Source organism: Pongo abelii, chromosome 2, assembly GCF_028885655.2.
Source record: "Pongo abelii isolate AG06213 chromosome 2, NHGRI_mPonAbe1-v2.0_pri, whole genome shotgun sequence".
Taxonomy (NCBI): Eukaryota; Metazoa; Chordata; class Mammalia; order Primates; family Hominidae; genus Pongo; species Pongo abelii.
Window position 1 is genome coordinate 142,309,191 of NC_085928.1, and position 13,885 is coordinate 142,323,075.

General features: G+C 39.3%; 1 long non-coding RNA gene across 2 annotated transcripts; it reads left to right on the forward strand.

The window, feature by feature from the left end:
* Positions 1-618: 618 nt before the first annotated feature.
* LOC129058644 (uncharacterized) lies at positions 619-12,843 on the forward strand. Of its 2 annotated transcripts, XR_010139242.1 has the most exons (4): positions 619-895; positions 1,565-1,629; positions 2,276-3,044; positions 12,783-12,843. It is a non-coding gene; the product is annotated as an uncharacterized LOC129058644 (long non-coding RNA). The 2 variants fall into 2 exon arrangements; XR_008523911.2 differs by lacking the exon at positions 12,783-12,843 and having other exon boundaries at positions 2,276-3,119.
* Positions 12,844-13,885: the final 1,042 nt, after the last annotated feature.

The following is a 13,885-nucleotide window of genomic DNA, read 5'->3' on the forward strand; positions in this document are numbered from 1 at the left end:
GGAATCATACAGCATGTATTCTTTTGTATAAGACTTTTCCTATTTTCTACTAATTTTTTTTTGTTTTACTTTCTACTATAATGTTCCTTCCATTTACATTTTATGTAGAATACCTGTCTTTAACACATTGAAAAATCATGGGTAGAGAGGTTAATTTTAAAAGTCTGAAAGAATGGCTTGGTGTTTAGGAAATGGCTTTGTAATTCTTAGCTACATGACCATGTGAGTTTTGGCAAGTTACTTAAACTCTCTGAACCACACATCACTTTAAAGTGATCGTTATATTTACCTCACAAGTATTTTTTATTAGGATGAAATAAAATCATGTATGCGAAGTAACCCCACTTGTGGGCACTAAAAAATTGTCAATTCCCTCCTCTTTTAGGCCAATAAATCTTATAGTAGTAACCAACCTGTCGTTTGTCCATTTGTGACTGAGCATGTATCCATCAATTACAAAGAACATATGACTGTCGGTGCTTAGTAGGATCAAGTCAAGGTTTTTCTCTTATACAATTACAGTTTATATTTATTTACCCTTTATTTCTGTGTATTAGCTCACTTAATCTTCATTGCATTTCCTATGAAAAATAGCTGGCATTATCTTTATTTTACAGATAAGGAAACCAAAACTCAATGTGGCTAGCTTGTCCAGAATCTCCCAAAGAGTTAGTAGACAATGAAGCCAGACTCTGACACCAAAGCTTGCACTTTTAATGAGGCAATGATGAATCAATCCCCTGAGGCAGAGACAAGGGTGACCAAAGACCCTCAAATTTGCTGCCACTGCTCTGCACCCAGGAGAATTTCCAGTACAACTTGGGGAAACAGGAACAGGCTGGACAGATGTGTGCATTCTCCAAAGCTCTCCATATGTTTTCTGTTGCCTGCTCAGGTAGTGCTTGGCTGTGAATTGACTATGGTCCAATGGCTCCTTTGTTGTTCACTTACTCATGAAAAGGTGTGTGCTGTTTTGGCCATTTATATATGCTAGAGACTATTCTGGGCACTGGAAATATAGCAATATGCAAAATAGACCAAAAAATTCCGGCTCTAATGGAAGTTACATTCTAAATGGGGAAGATGGACAATAAGTGAATGAACAAACAGGTCCGTTTACTTATTTAATGTTGGGGACAATAAGTACTTTGGAGAAAAATAATATAGGGAAGAGGAACCTGCAATGACAGAACATGGTATTTATTCTTCTAAATTGGGTGGTGAGGGAAGGCCTTAATTAATTTGGGGAAATGATAAGGTAAAGGACGTGAGGAATGAGCCACACAGATGTGGAGCGGATTGGGAGAGGGTGTGTTCCTGGCAGAGAGAAGAGCAAGTCCAAAAGCACTACGTCAGGAAGCATCTTATAGGAATAGTCAGGAAGCCAGTGACCCTAGTGCACAGTGAGCCGGGGAAGAAGAATAAGTGGGGCGTGAAAGGGGCCAATCATGGAGGGCCTTATTTGACATTTAAAACAATTTGGCTTTTATTGTAAGTGAGATGCAAAGCCATGAAAGAATTCTGAGCAGAGAAAGCACATTAATTTGACTCATATTTTTTAAAGGATCGTTCTGGCTTCGGGGTTGAGAATGGACCATAGGAAGGCAAGGCTGGAAGCAGGGAGACCAGGTAGGAGGCTGTTGCAGTAACATAGGCAAAAGATCGTGTTGGTTTAGACCAGATTAGTAGTAGAAGAGGTCATGGGAGGTGGTTGGATTCTAGATATGACTTGAGGCTCGAGCCAATAGGATTTGTTGACAGATGGGTTGGGGTTTGTGAAAGAGTGACCAAGATGTCAGGGGTTTTGTCCTGAGTCAGTGGATGGAATCACTATCAACTGAGATGGGAAAGGCAGGGAGAAGAACAGGTCTGGGAAGGAACAACAGGATCCATTTTTGGACAAGTTAATAGGAGATGCCTGTTAGACATAAAGTGGAGATGTTGGGTAGGTGGATGAATATATGAGTCTAGTGTCTGGAACAAAGTCTGGGCTGAAGATGCAAATTTGAGGAATTGTCAGAAAAGAGAGATTCAAAGCTAAAGGCTAGATAAGCATACCTAGAGTCGGGGTGTGTTGACAGAAAAGGAAAGTCCAGTTAGAGTCTCTTTGGAACTGATAAAATGTAAATTAAAATAAAAACTGTCACTCAGGTTTTCACAAAAGTTATTGGAGAGCTTTTATTCTTACTACCATTTAATATTTTTATTACATTTCTAGCTTATTACTCATTCACTCTTTTCCTTACTAAACAGGTTCTTATCATTTTATCTTTAGGATGAAAACCAGCCCTGCAGGCCACTTGTTCCAGATCTCTCACAGATTATTGGGCACTGAAGTTATAGTTGGTCTCTTTTTGAAAGTACTCTCCACTGTTCAACTCTTTGTAGGTTAAGAGGAAGCCAAGGAGGCACAAAAACAAATATTTCCTTTGGACTCTAGGGCTTTATCAATGTGAGGAACAGAATTTATTTCAAAAAACTTCTGCGCTTTTGTGAAAAGTAAAGAGAAGAAACATTTTGACTGTTTTGTTAATCTGTGACCTTGAGAACTGCCTTCATTTTATAACTGGAGAAGAAAAATCCTATTTTGTTGAGTGAATGGACAGAAATTATCCTCCCACTATCCTAGATGCAATCATATAATTTTCAGGTTGTTTGAAAAAGTCACCCTAAGAGTCATATAAAGATGAAACGAGAGATAAAATACCCGGAAATGTTTTGTTCCAGTTACTGTGGCTGCATAACAAATCACCCTAAAATTTAATGGAATAAAACATTTATTATACTCTGTAATTCTGTGGATAATGAATTTGGGATGGGCGCAGCATGAATGGCTTGTCCTGCTCCACAATGCCTGGTCATCAGATGGAAGACAGGAGGGCTATGCACTAGAATCATCTGAAGGTTCACTCACTCACTAGACCAGCAGCTGCTTCTAGGTGCCAAATGGAGCCACAGTTCCTCTCCACGTGGGCTTCTAATGTGGTCTGTCTGCATGGACTAGTTTGAACTAGTTTGCCACCATGCTGCGAGTTAGTCCAAAGGTGAGTGTGCCCTAAAGGGTTAGTTCCAAGGGTGAGTGCCCTAAAGGAGAGCCAGTGGGGCACTGTGTGCTTTGTATGGCCTAACTTCAGAAGTCATACAGCATCGCTTCTGCTGTCCTCAATTGGTAGGGGCAGTCTCAAGCTCACCCAGGTTCAGTGGAAGCAATAAAGGTTCCACATTTCAGTGGCACGAGCATCAACCACATTGGAAGCAGAGCATGTAGATGGGATATACAGATTGGCACAGCCATCTTTGCAAAAATATAATCTGCCAAAGATTTAGTGACTATCAGGAGCATAAACTGTTAGATTTGCAGTCTTTTGCCTGGGAAGTAGAGAGGAGATAAACACCTCTGAGAGACTGGGTGAGGTAAGAACTTTTACATTGATTTTAGAAATATCCTTTCTAAATTTTTTTTTTAATTTTTGGATTCCTATTCTGCAGACCATGAAAATGCTGCTTTGCAAAAGGTCTGTCTGTATCTCAGGTTCGCTGTTTCATTAGGACAGCATTTGTACAGAGTGTTGCTGTATGACAAGCTTCTCACAGGGGCACAAGGAAGTGACATATTGTGGAGATGCAAACAATTACTGAAAGCCCTTGAGAGTGCGCAGGTATCACCCACAGGAGAGCAGAGAGAAGCTCTCCTATAAAGCTGACCAAACACTAGTAAATTCCCCTACCATATCCTTTGCTTAACATCTACCAATTTCCCTCAAGGCATGCGTAAAGAGAACCAGACTAAATCATAGCCTTTATCTCTGTAGATTGAGATCTAGGGAAACAAGCTTGTCTTTCTCCACATACAAAGTCAGTACCATGGACCCATTTTTAGAAGTGATGGGTGGTTTGGTCTCTGTTAGATGACAAACTGAAAAGATTCAGAATTTCTAGATAAAGACTGAGAGAAAAATGATTGACATTATTGGTGTTATAAAGGTTCAGGACAAAGTGAACACAAATATGTGAATAAAATTTGGGGAATTATTAATATTTGACATGATTTCTAATTCCCAAGTAGTGAATATACTATGAGTGGAAACATCAGGGTGATGTTTCTGGCTTTGCCCATATACAGTCCCATCAGAGGAAATTCTAGGCTCCCTACTAATCCTCTTGAACAAGATGACACCAAGCAGGAAGAAAGCTTTTTAAAAATAAAGAGTGCCTAGGTCATAAAATATTAATGTTGATCTCAATGCTTAATGCAGTTCGAATGGACCAGAGTTTTGCAGTTTTCAAAGTATCATACAGCTAAGGCAGAGCTTTATCGATTGATTTTTATCAGCCTCTGTATACTGGAACATTGGACTTTCAAGTTCCTACAAGTGTTGGGATTTGGCTGTTTGAGTGGTTGCAGGAGCAGAGGCATCCAAGGTCAAGGTGGGTGCTATGAGAGCATTGTAGGGTCCAGGCTGACTTGATAAAGGCTGGGAAGTATTTGGGGGTCGGGGAAAGTGAGAGAACTAAGGATAGAGAAGTTAGTTTTCCTAGGAATGGATCACCTCATGGAGGCACTGTTGAAAAGAGCTGGAAGGAAAGTAGCAGTGGGGGGTTGGGTTAGGGATGAGGAAGTCCAGACCAGTTCCAAGATAAGTTTAGAAAAAAAAAAAGAAAAGAAAAGAAAAAAGAAAAAGATGACCTGGGTCAGAGGTGGAAGATGACCTGGGTCAGAGGTGGAAGATGACCTGGGTCAGAGGTGGAAGATGACCTGGGTCAGAGGTGGAAGATGACCTGGGTCAGAGGTGGAAGATGACCTGGGTCAGAGGTGGAAGATGACCTGGGTCAGAGGTGGGGAGATGACCTGGGTCAGAGGTGGGGAGATGACCTGGGTCAGAGGTGGGAGATGACCTGGGTCAGAGGTGGAAGACGACCTGGGTCAGAGGTGGAGAGCTTACGTTTTGATTGCTGGGAGATCATGTGAATTTTGTGTAACTCAAACTCTCAAACAGAATAATAATTTATGTAGTAGGGTAAGTCTCTGGCTTATGTGGTAGAGGCTTTTAGTGCTTACCCTATCCTGTTCACTTCTCTTCTCAGCTCAGGGGAGGTTACTCTTTCCTTTCCATCTTTTGTTTGGATGGAGTCATGTAACTAGTCTGGCCCCTGGGTTGTGGGCAAAAGTGATGTGTGAACCAAAGTATTTATGGTGTTATGTGTTGGTGTTATGACCCACCACTCCTTTTCCTCTGCTATCAGAAGCTGAGATATTCTAGATGACAGAGACTCCAATAGTCCAGGTGCTAGAGTGAGGACAATATGGAGCAGAGAGTCCCCACCTGTAGACCTGCTAATGTGAGATACACATCTTCTATGGGCAAGAAATAACATATTGTATTGAGCTACTGAGATTTTGACACAGTTTATGACCTCAGCGTAACTTATTCTGAAAGACACAATTCAGGTGTGCATGTATTATACTATTATTTTCTATAATTTATTTCACTTGGCCATCAAGTCTGCATCTCACTAGAGGCTGGCCAGGGAACTTAAAATGTGCCAATTAATGGTAACAGTCTCATTTTATATGCATATTCAAGCTCTCAGAGTTTCTTCCCTGGACGACACAGTATCTCGACATAGAGGGCAGCTCATTTATCCTTGTGGCAGAGGGGAGAAGAGGGCTTTATGCTCTTGCTGTTCCCTGGATACCCTGCTGGCTTCAACTGCAGAAGTTGATGGCTAGGACTGTTGCTGATTCAGTTCTATCTAGGTTCTCCTAGGCCTTGCTAGGAGAACAGGTCCTCTCCTAGGTCCTCTCCTAGGTCCTCAGCTCTCAAGTCTCAGCTAAGCCTTATCCAGTGTCCTTGCCCAGGATGTCCACTCCATGGCCCATGTCCACCCCATGGAGTTACTTTTCCATGGCCTGGTAATCTTTACTCTCGGCTACAATTTTTGTGCCCCTCATTGGCCTGTGGGCATGTCTGAATCCTGTTTTTATTACCTTCTCTCTATCTTGTATTTCTATCCTTTCATCGTCCACTCCTGCTGCCTGAGCTAAGGAGCAGAGGGATGGGAGCACTGGCCCCTTATGAGACCAAGCAAACCCTTCCTCCTACATTCTTTCCTTCTCAATCTTTTTTCCCCTCCAGATAGGGTATGACCTGCCCTCTCTGTTGGGGATGCCCCCTAAGGCATTTCCTCCTTCCTGTTCATCTGCAGACATCTTTGTTCTAGGTGGCTCTGCCTCCTTTCCCAAGGCATTAAGCCTCATGGCTTAGTCTTAATAGTGAATATGATTAATGAGGACAATTTTTTTAAAACTTCAGGTTAACTTTTTAAGATAATTACATTAGCATTTATAAAGTACTTTCTCCATGGAAATTCTGCCTACTAGCCTGACATTATTGGCATTTGCTGCCCACTTGGCAGTGAATCTTGTGGTCTCCAGTGTGTGGTCAGCCTGTTGAGGAATGTGGACTCACCTGGGGTAGACGCTCATGGTTCAAGTTGGTGAGTCAACTAGGAGAGCTTTTGGATCACTATATATGAAATATTTGTCTGCAGTGAAACAAGCCAAGAGTTTAGCCTCAAATTCCCATGGGAATCCTATGGGAACTATAATCCTTTCTCTTAAGTCGGCCAGTTGCTTTGTTTTCCTGAACACCATAGCCCAATTTCCTCTAGCGGCTCATTCACAGAGAGTCATGGCTTATGCCAAGACTAGCAAGGATCAAATGAATAAATGCAAAGACGTACAATTTTTAAAACTTTCTTTTGGTCACATCTTTGTTCTGTACATTGAGGCTCTGAGTGGATTTTGTCTTAAGACAAATTCTCCTTTTTGTATAGGGTACATTGTCTAATTTTGTACCTCTCTTATGGGGTATGCACATAAATATGAGGTCCATGGATCATTTTAAGCCAAACCCATGGGAGCCTTCCTGCTTTTAAGCCTTGAGGATGGTTTGACCTGGAGACTGTTAGTTGCTTTTCATGCAAAATGATAATTACCCAAGAGCGTTTAAATTCTGTTTTTAGTTTGCTGCTGAATATTTTTTAGCCATGTATGATCTTGTATTTGTTGAACCCAAGATACTCTTTCAAGTCCCCACCAAACAATCAAATTATATTTCAGAAATATGCCATCTGTCTTTGTCACTCTCAGATGCTAAAAGCTTGTGCTAGATGAGAGCTGCTACATTTTTCTCTGGTGGCAGGGATGATACAGAGAAAACTATTCTTCCCTCTTTAGTTAACACAGTGATGATGGGTGCATGTTTGCGAGCAGAGGTATGGCATTTTTGACATAAGATAAATTCCTAACAGCTGTCTTGAAATGAATCTCTTGATTCATTTTAACCTTTTTAATTTATATTGAACAACTTTGTCTATTTCTCAGGTTTACTTCTTAACCAAGCTACTTTTATGACTGCTAGTTCCTGCAGAACTGAATCTGCTTCATGCAGGTACAATTAGACTGAGACTTGCAATGCGCTCATGCCATGGCCGTATACCTCTAGTTTCATGCCTTATGGCTTGCTCTTGCCACAGACATGGAATTCTGCTCCATACTTACAGATATTCAAATTTCTAAAACTTCAGAGGAGTAAATCCTTGAGTGGGAGAAAGGAGGAGACAGATAAATGCTTCCCTCTTTTGTCCCCAGGATGGACACTTCTGAGATGCAGGTCATAAGACTCTGGCACGTCCTGGTAGATCAAGCACTGGCTGCTCATAGTAGTGGCCAACTCAGGAATACATCCCTGTATCAGCTTTGCCTGCTTCCTATTTTGCTTTCCCTGTCCTGTACACTTGCTTCCTGGGAAGCATATTCAAAAATAAACTATCTGCAAGGAAGTTTTTGCCTCAGGCTCTGCTTTGGGGGAATCCAGGCTAAGATAGAATTCTTCCTCATAAAATAGGAGCTAGCATTTTCTCTTGTTTCATATCATTTCTTACTAAAGTGTACCAATAGATAGTCAAACGTAAAAAGAAGCTTTTCTCAGTTTGGTGAAGGTGTGCATGTGTATGTATATGTCTGAGTATATAACTGCATTACAAAGCTAGTTCTAGTAATTATTTAGTTATCCACATAAAAAGACAGACGGATTACCTAAAAATAATGTATATTTGATATTGAGATATACCCAGTCCCATATTTACTGACAGTCAAAACTCTTCTCTTCTATTCCTAGCACCAAGTTTCTTCCAACTTGATACTTCTTTTATAACCTAGAATCCTGTGGTATGATGGTGGGGAAGAGATCTTGGGAAATCCACAAAGCAAATAAACTAGTTTAAGAGTTAAATTGTAATTATCTGCTGCTTGACATAATTCACATTTCATTCCCATCAAATACTTAAGGATTGATTGAATTGATAATGATGATATAATATGATTTTCTTTTACTTTAAAAACCTGTTCAGTTGGAAACATTGTCAAAATGGCTATCAGGAGAATTTAGGGGGTTAAAAGAGAAGGGGATTAGAAGATCACCTTCTTAAGTGAAGCTGGCCCCCCTCCAAATTCTAGTGTCTCATGATCATGGAGAGGAATTCTGATGACCATTTCCATAATCAATGTCTTGAGGAGGAATTTATTTTTTAATTCTTCCCAGGAAGATAGGATCCTATCAGAATCTCAAAGGTATGAGAATGTTACAAGAGAGCTTTGGAAAAGGGGTGTCCCTAAAATTTGGCCACCCATCAGGGATGCAGAAATTGGGTTTCAGCTCATTTGATAGCATACTTCAAATTATTTTTTATCCCATTATTGCTCCTTTCTTTGTAACCAGTAGATACCATGTGGATTCTGGCTTCATCCTTTTGCCAACACAGGCAAAAATTAGAGAAAACTCGGAATTACCCCTTTTCTTGTGATCGCATTATATGAGTAATTATCCATCATGGAATCCCTTCAACCTTCTGTTCAGTTTTGATCACTTTCTTTCATTTGGTGAATCATAAGAACCATGATTGCACATATGTTCTTTTTTAAATCTTTAATTAATACTCCAGTTGGATAAAGAATTTGAGAAATTGATTACATTAGTTAGAACTATTTTGGTTGCAAATGATAGAAAGCCAAGTAACAGTGGTTGAAGCAGAGATGCTGTGGTGTCTTAAAGATCTCAAGAGCAGAAGTGGGGCTGGGCTGCCAATGTTCAGCAGACCTCTGACTTCACCTTTTGCCTTTCTGTGTCTTTATTTTGTACTTCATTTCTTTCTTTCTCACTCTCTCAACTGGCGTACTCTGCTCACATGGGAAGGAAACATGGCTGTTAACAGAACCTATCTGAGTTTTTCATTTATAATTTCAGTCACCTGGGAAGAGATTGACCTTCCTTGTTTTCATCGGCCAAATCCCTGGTGAAGGACCCTAAGTGGTCAGCTTGGATCCTATGCTTACCCTAGAACCAATCTGCTAGCCAGGACAGGTCATGGGAGGTGATTGGCCTACATATCTTCTCCTGGACCAATTAACTGAAGCCAGGGGACACTTTGTGCAAGATGACTGGTCTAGAGTTTACCATCTTGATAGAGTGGAGCAGAGGATGGGAATGGGTGATTTCCAGAAGAAAGTAGTGGAGGAGTACAGGTGGCTGTATGTAGTTTAGCAAAAATAGTTCATTACGTTGATCTGAAGGAATTGGACTCTTATAGTCAATAAGGTAAATTTTACATAAAATATCAAATGCCTCTGGTGCTGTGAGTTCCTTTAGAAAAAGTGTTTTCTTTTCTTTCAATTTACTAATTTATTTTTTATTTCCATAGGTTTTTGGGGAACAGGTGGTGTTCAGTTATGTGAATAAGTTCTTCAGTGGTAATTTCTGAGATTTTGGTGCACCCATCACCCGAGGAATTGTCTGCTGCTTGAGATACACTGTACCCAGTCTGTAGGCTTTTATCCCTCACCCCCTCTTACCCTTTTCCCCAAGCCCGCAAAGTCCATTGTATCATTCTTATGCCTTTGCATCCTCATAGCTTAGCTCTGACTTATAAGTGAGAAGATACGATGTTTGGTTTTCCATTCCTGAGTTACTTCACTTAGAATAATGGTCTCCAACTCCATCCAGGTTGCTGTGAATGCCATTATTTCATTCCTTTTTATGGCTGAATAGTATTCCATGGAATATGTGTGTGTGTGTGTATGTGTGTGTGTATATGTGTGTGTGTGTGTGTATGTGTGTATATCTCACAATTCCTTTATCCACTCATTGATTGATGGGCATTTGGGCTGGTTCCATATTTTTGCAGTTGCAAATTATGTTGCTATAAACGTGTGTGTGCAAGTATCTTTTTCGTATAATGACTTCTTTTCCTTTGAGTAGATACCCAGCAGTGGGATTGCTGCATCAAATGGTAGTTCTACTTTTAGTTCATTAAGGAATCTCCACATTGTTTTCCATAGCGGTTGTACTAGTTTACATTCCCAGTAGTGTAAAAGTGTTCCCCTTTCACTGCATTGCTGCCAACATCTATTTTTTTTTTTTTTTTTACCTTTTGATTATGGCCATTCTTTTTTTTTTTTTTTTCTTTTATCATTATTATTATTATTATTATTATACTTTAGGTTTTATGGTACATGTGCACAATGTGCAGGTAAGTTACATATGTATACATGTGCCATGCTGGTGTGCTGCACCCACCAACTCGTCATCTAGCATTAGGTATATCTCCCAATGCTATCCCTCCCCCCTCCCCCCACCCCACAACAGTCCCCGAAGTGTGATGTTCCCCTTCCTGTGTCCATGTGTTCTCATTGTTCAATTCCCACCTATGAGTGAGAATATTCGGTGTTTGGTTTTTTGTTCTTGCGATAGTTTACTGAGAATGATGATTTCCAATTTCATCCATGTCCCTACAAAGGACATGAACTCATCATTTTTTATGGCTGCATAGTATTCCATGGTGTATATGTGCCATATTTTCTTAATCCAGTCTATCATTGTTGGACATTTGGGTTGGTTCCAAGTCTTTGCTATTGTGAATAATGCCACAATAAACATACGTGTGCATGTGTCTTTATAGCAGCATGATTTATAGTCCTTTGGGTATATACCCAGTAATGGGATGGCTGGGTCGAATGGAATTTCTAGTTCTAGATCCCTGAGGAATCGCCACACTGACTTCCACAAGGGTTGAACTAGTTTACAGTCCCACCAACAGTGTAAAAGTGTTCCTATTTCTCCACATCCTCTCCTGCACCTGTTGTTTCCTGACTTTTTAATGATTGCGATTATGGCCATTCTTAAAGGAGTGAGGTGGTATTGCATTGTGGTTTTGATTTGCATTTCCCTGATCATTAGTGATGTTGAGCATTTTTCCATATGCTTGTTGGCCATTTGTATATCTTCTTTTGAGAATTGTCTATTCGTGTCCTTAACCCATTTTTTGATGGGATTTTTTTTCTTGGTAATTTGTTTGGGTTCCCTGTAGAGTCTGGATATTAGTCCTTTGTTGGATATATAGATTGTGAAGATTTTACCTTACTCTGTGGGTTGTCTGTTTACTCTGCTGCTTGTTTCTTTTGCTGTGCAGAGACATTTTAGTTTAAGTCCCATCTATTTATCATTGTTTTTGTGGCACTTACTTTGGGGTTCTTGGTCATGAAGTTTTTGCCTAAGCCAATGTCTAGAAGGGTTTTTTTGATGTTCTAGAATTTTTATGGTTTCAAGTCATTCTTCACAGAACTAGAAAAGACAATCCTAAAATTCATATGGAACCAAAAAAGAGCCCACATAGCCAAAGCGAAATGAACAAACCTGGAGGCATCGTATTAACCGACTTCAAACTATGCTATAAGGCCATAGTCACCGAAACAGCATGGTGACTATAGTATAAAAATAGGCACATAAACCAATGGAACAGAATAGAGGACCCAGAAATAAAGCCAAATACTTACAGCTAACTGATCTTTGATAAAGCAAACAAAAACATAAAGTGAGGAAAGGACACCCTATTCCACAAATGGTGCTAGGATAATTGGCAAGCATGTAGAAGAATGAATCTGGATCGTTCTCTCTCACCTTATACAAAAGTCAACTCAAGATGGATTAAAGACTTAAATCTAATAGTGGTGTTTTAAAATATTAATATCTAGTTCCTGATTATGTCATGGATAAAGGTGATATAACAGTTCAGTAAAAACATCTAGTGGTATTAAAAGTATGTGAATGTTGCAATGTTGATAGCAATGAAAATGAAATATCAAATCATTGTAATTTGGTTTCATTTGCTCAGCTACTAAAATGCTCTTTCAATTAAATGTGTATTTATTTTTATTTGCTATTAATTATGCAAATAATAAGTGATTAAGCAGCCATACTCTGGAAATATTTTGCTTGGTTTGATATTTTTAACTTTGCCATGTACTGGCTGTACAGCCTTGGAAAAATTACTTGTGTCCCCAATTGCTTAACTGTAATTGGGATAATAATTGTGTCTTCTCAATAAGGTTGTTGTGAGATAAAATTAGGTAATACAAGTAAAGTGCTTAGAATAGTGCCCAAAATGTAGTCGGTATTCAGTAAATGTTAGCTATTGTTATTATTAGTATACTTGTTAGGCATTATGACTTTCAAGATTATAAATGAACGGTAAAAAATGAACTTTCTTATATAGCTTTTAACATTTCACTGAAATGCTCACTTAAAATAGGCTCCTTGTGAAAAGTTTGTAAGTTCCATCACATAAAAATACAAAGTCAAGGTTACTGGTCATGCTTTGAAGACCTAAGCCACAGTCTGCTCTAGGTATTCATTAAAACTTTTCCCAAATGTTCTATTTCACAGATGTTCCAGCACTCTTTCCTTCAGAGCACATAGTAGGATTTTATTTTCTACACCTTCCATGGTAAGTGTGGCTGTGTGACTTGCTTTGGCCAATAATTCATAATATATCTGGGTAGAAACTCTAAGATTCAAAGTATGTTTTGCCACATTCTCTTTTCCTTTACTATGACAACTGACCACCTCTAAGATCAGCCTTCTCCAGTAGCCTGAATCTCTCATTGAGAATGACAACTCACAATGGCTATGAGGCATGACCAGCAAAGAAATTTTTGGTGTTTTAAATCACCGAGATTTTGCTATCTTCAATTCCAGTGGATCTAAGGCCCTTCAAATAAGGCCTCTAAAAAGGAGGGTATCTTCAGGCATTGAGTGTGGCTAGGCTGGTTCTTTTTTAGCTGCATACAAGAATGAACATCTGCATAATTAGGTTATCAGTTTCAAAGAACATATTACTAAGAGCAAATGTTCGAATGCAGGATAAAAACACCCACATTTTGTGCAACAATGCTGTTATTATTTAAAACTCTGGCATCAATTTAAAATTTGTATTAAAGTAATAAATTTCTAACCCATCCTCATAGAAGCAGATCTCATTTTTAAGGCTGCCATCTTCTTTTGCCTTGTAAGGCCCATATACACATCATTCCAACACTTCCTAATGCTAGTATTGATAAACTATCTTTCATTGTCCTGTCTAGTTTTAATTATCCATTAAAACCATCTCTTTCTCTTCTCTAATTTATGACACCTAATTTTCTCTATCCAGAAATTCCTTCAGGTTAAGTCATTTTTTAATTTATTTTACCCATCTTAAAACTTAAGCACAGCTTATTTGTTCCTTGAAAAGAATGTTTTCTGTAATCTCTGGGCAAGGAATGAGTATCCAGTTGGGTTAAGGACCAGTTTCGAACTTGTGGAAATTTGATTTTATTGCAGATAGAGTTTTGCTGTACCATTTCCTCCACTTCCAGTTGGCCAACAAAATTTTTTAGTTTTTTTCCTCTGAAATGCCTCTTAAATCCACTCACACTTTTGCATCCCATGGACAGCACCATAGATCAGGTTCTCCTTGTCTCTTGCTCATAAATTTCAAGCTACCCTAC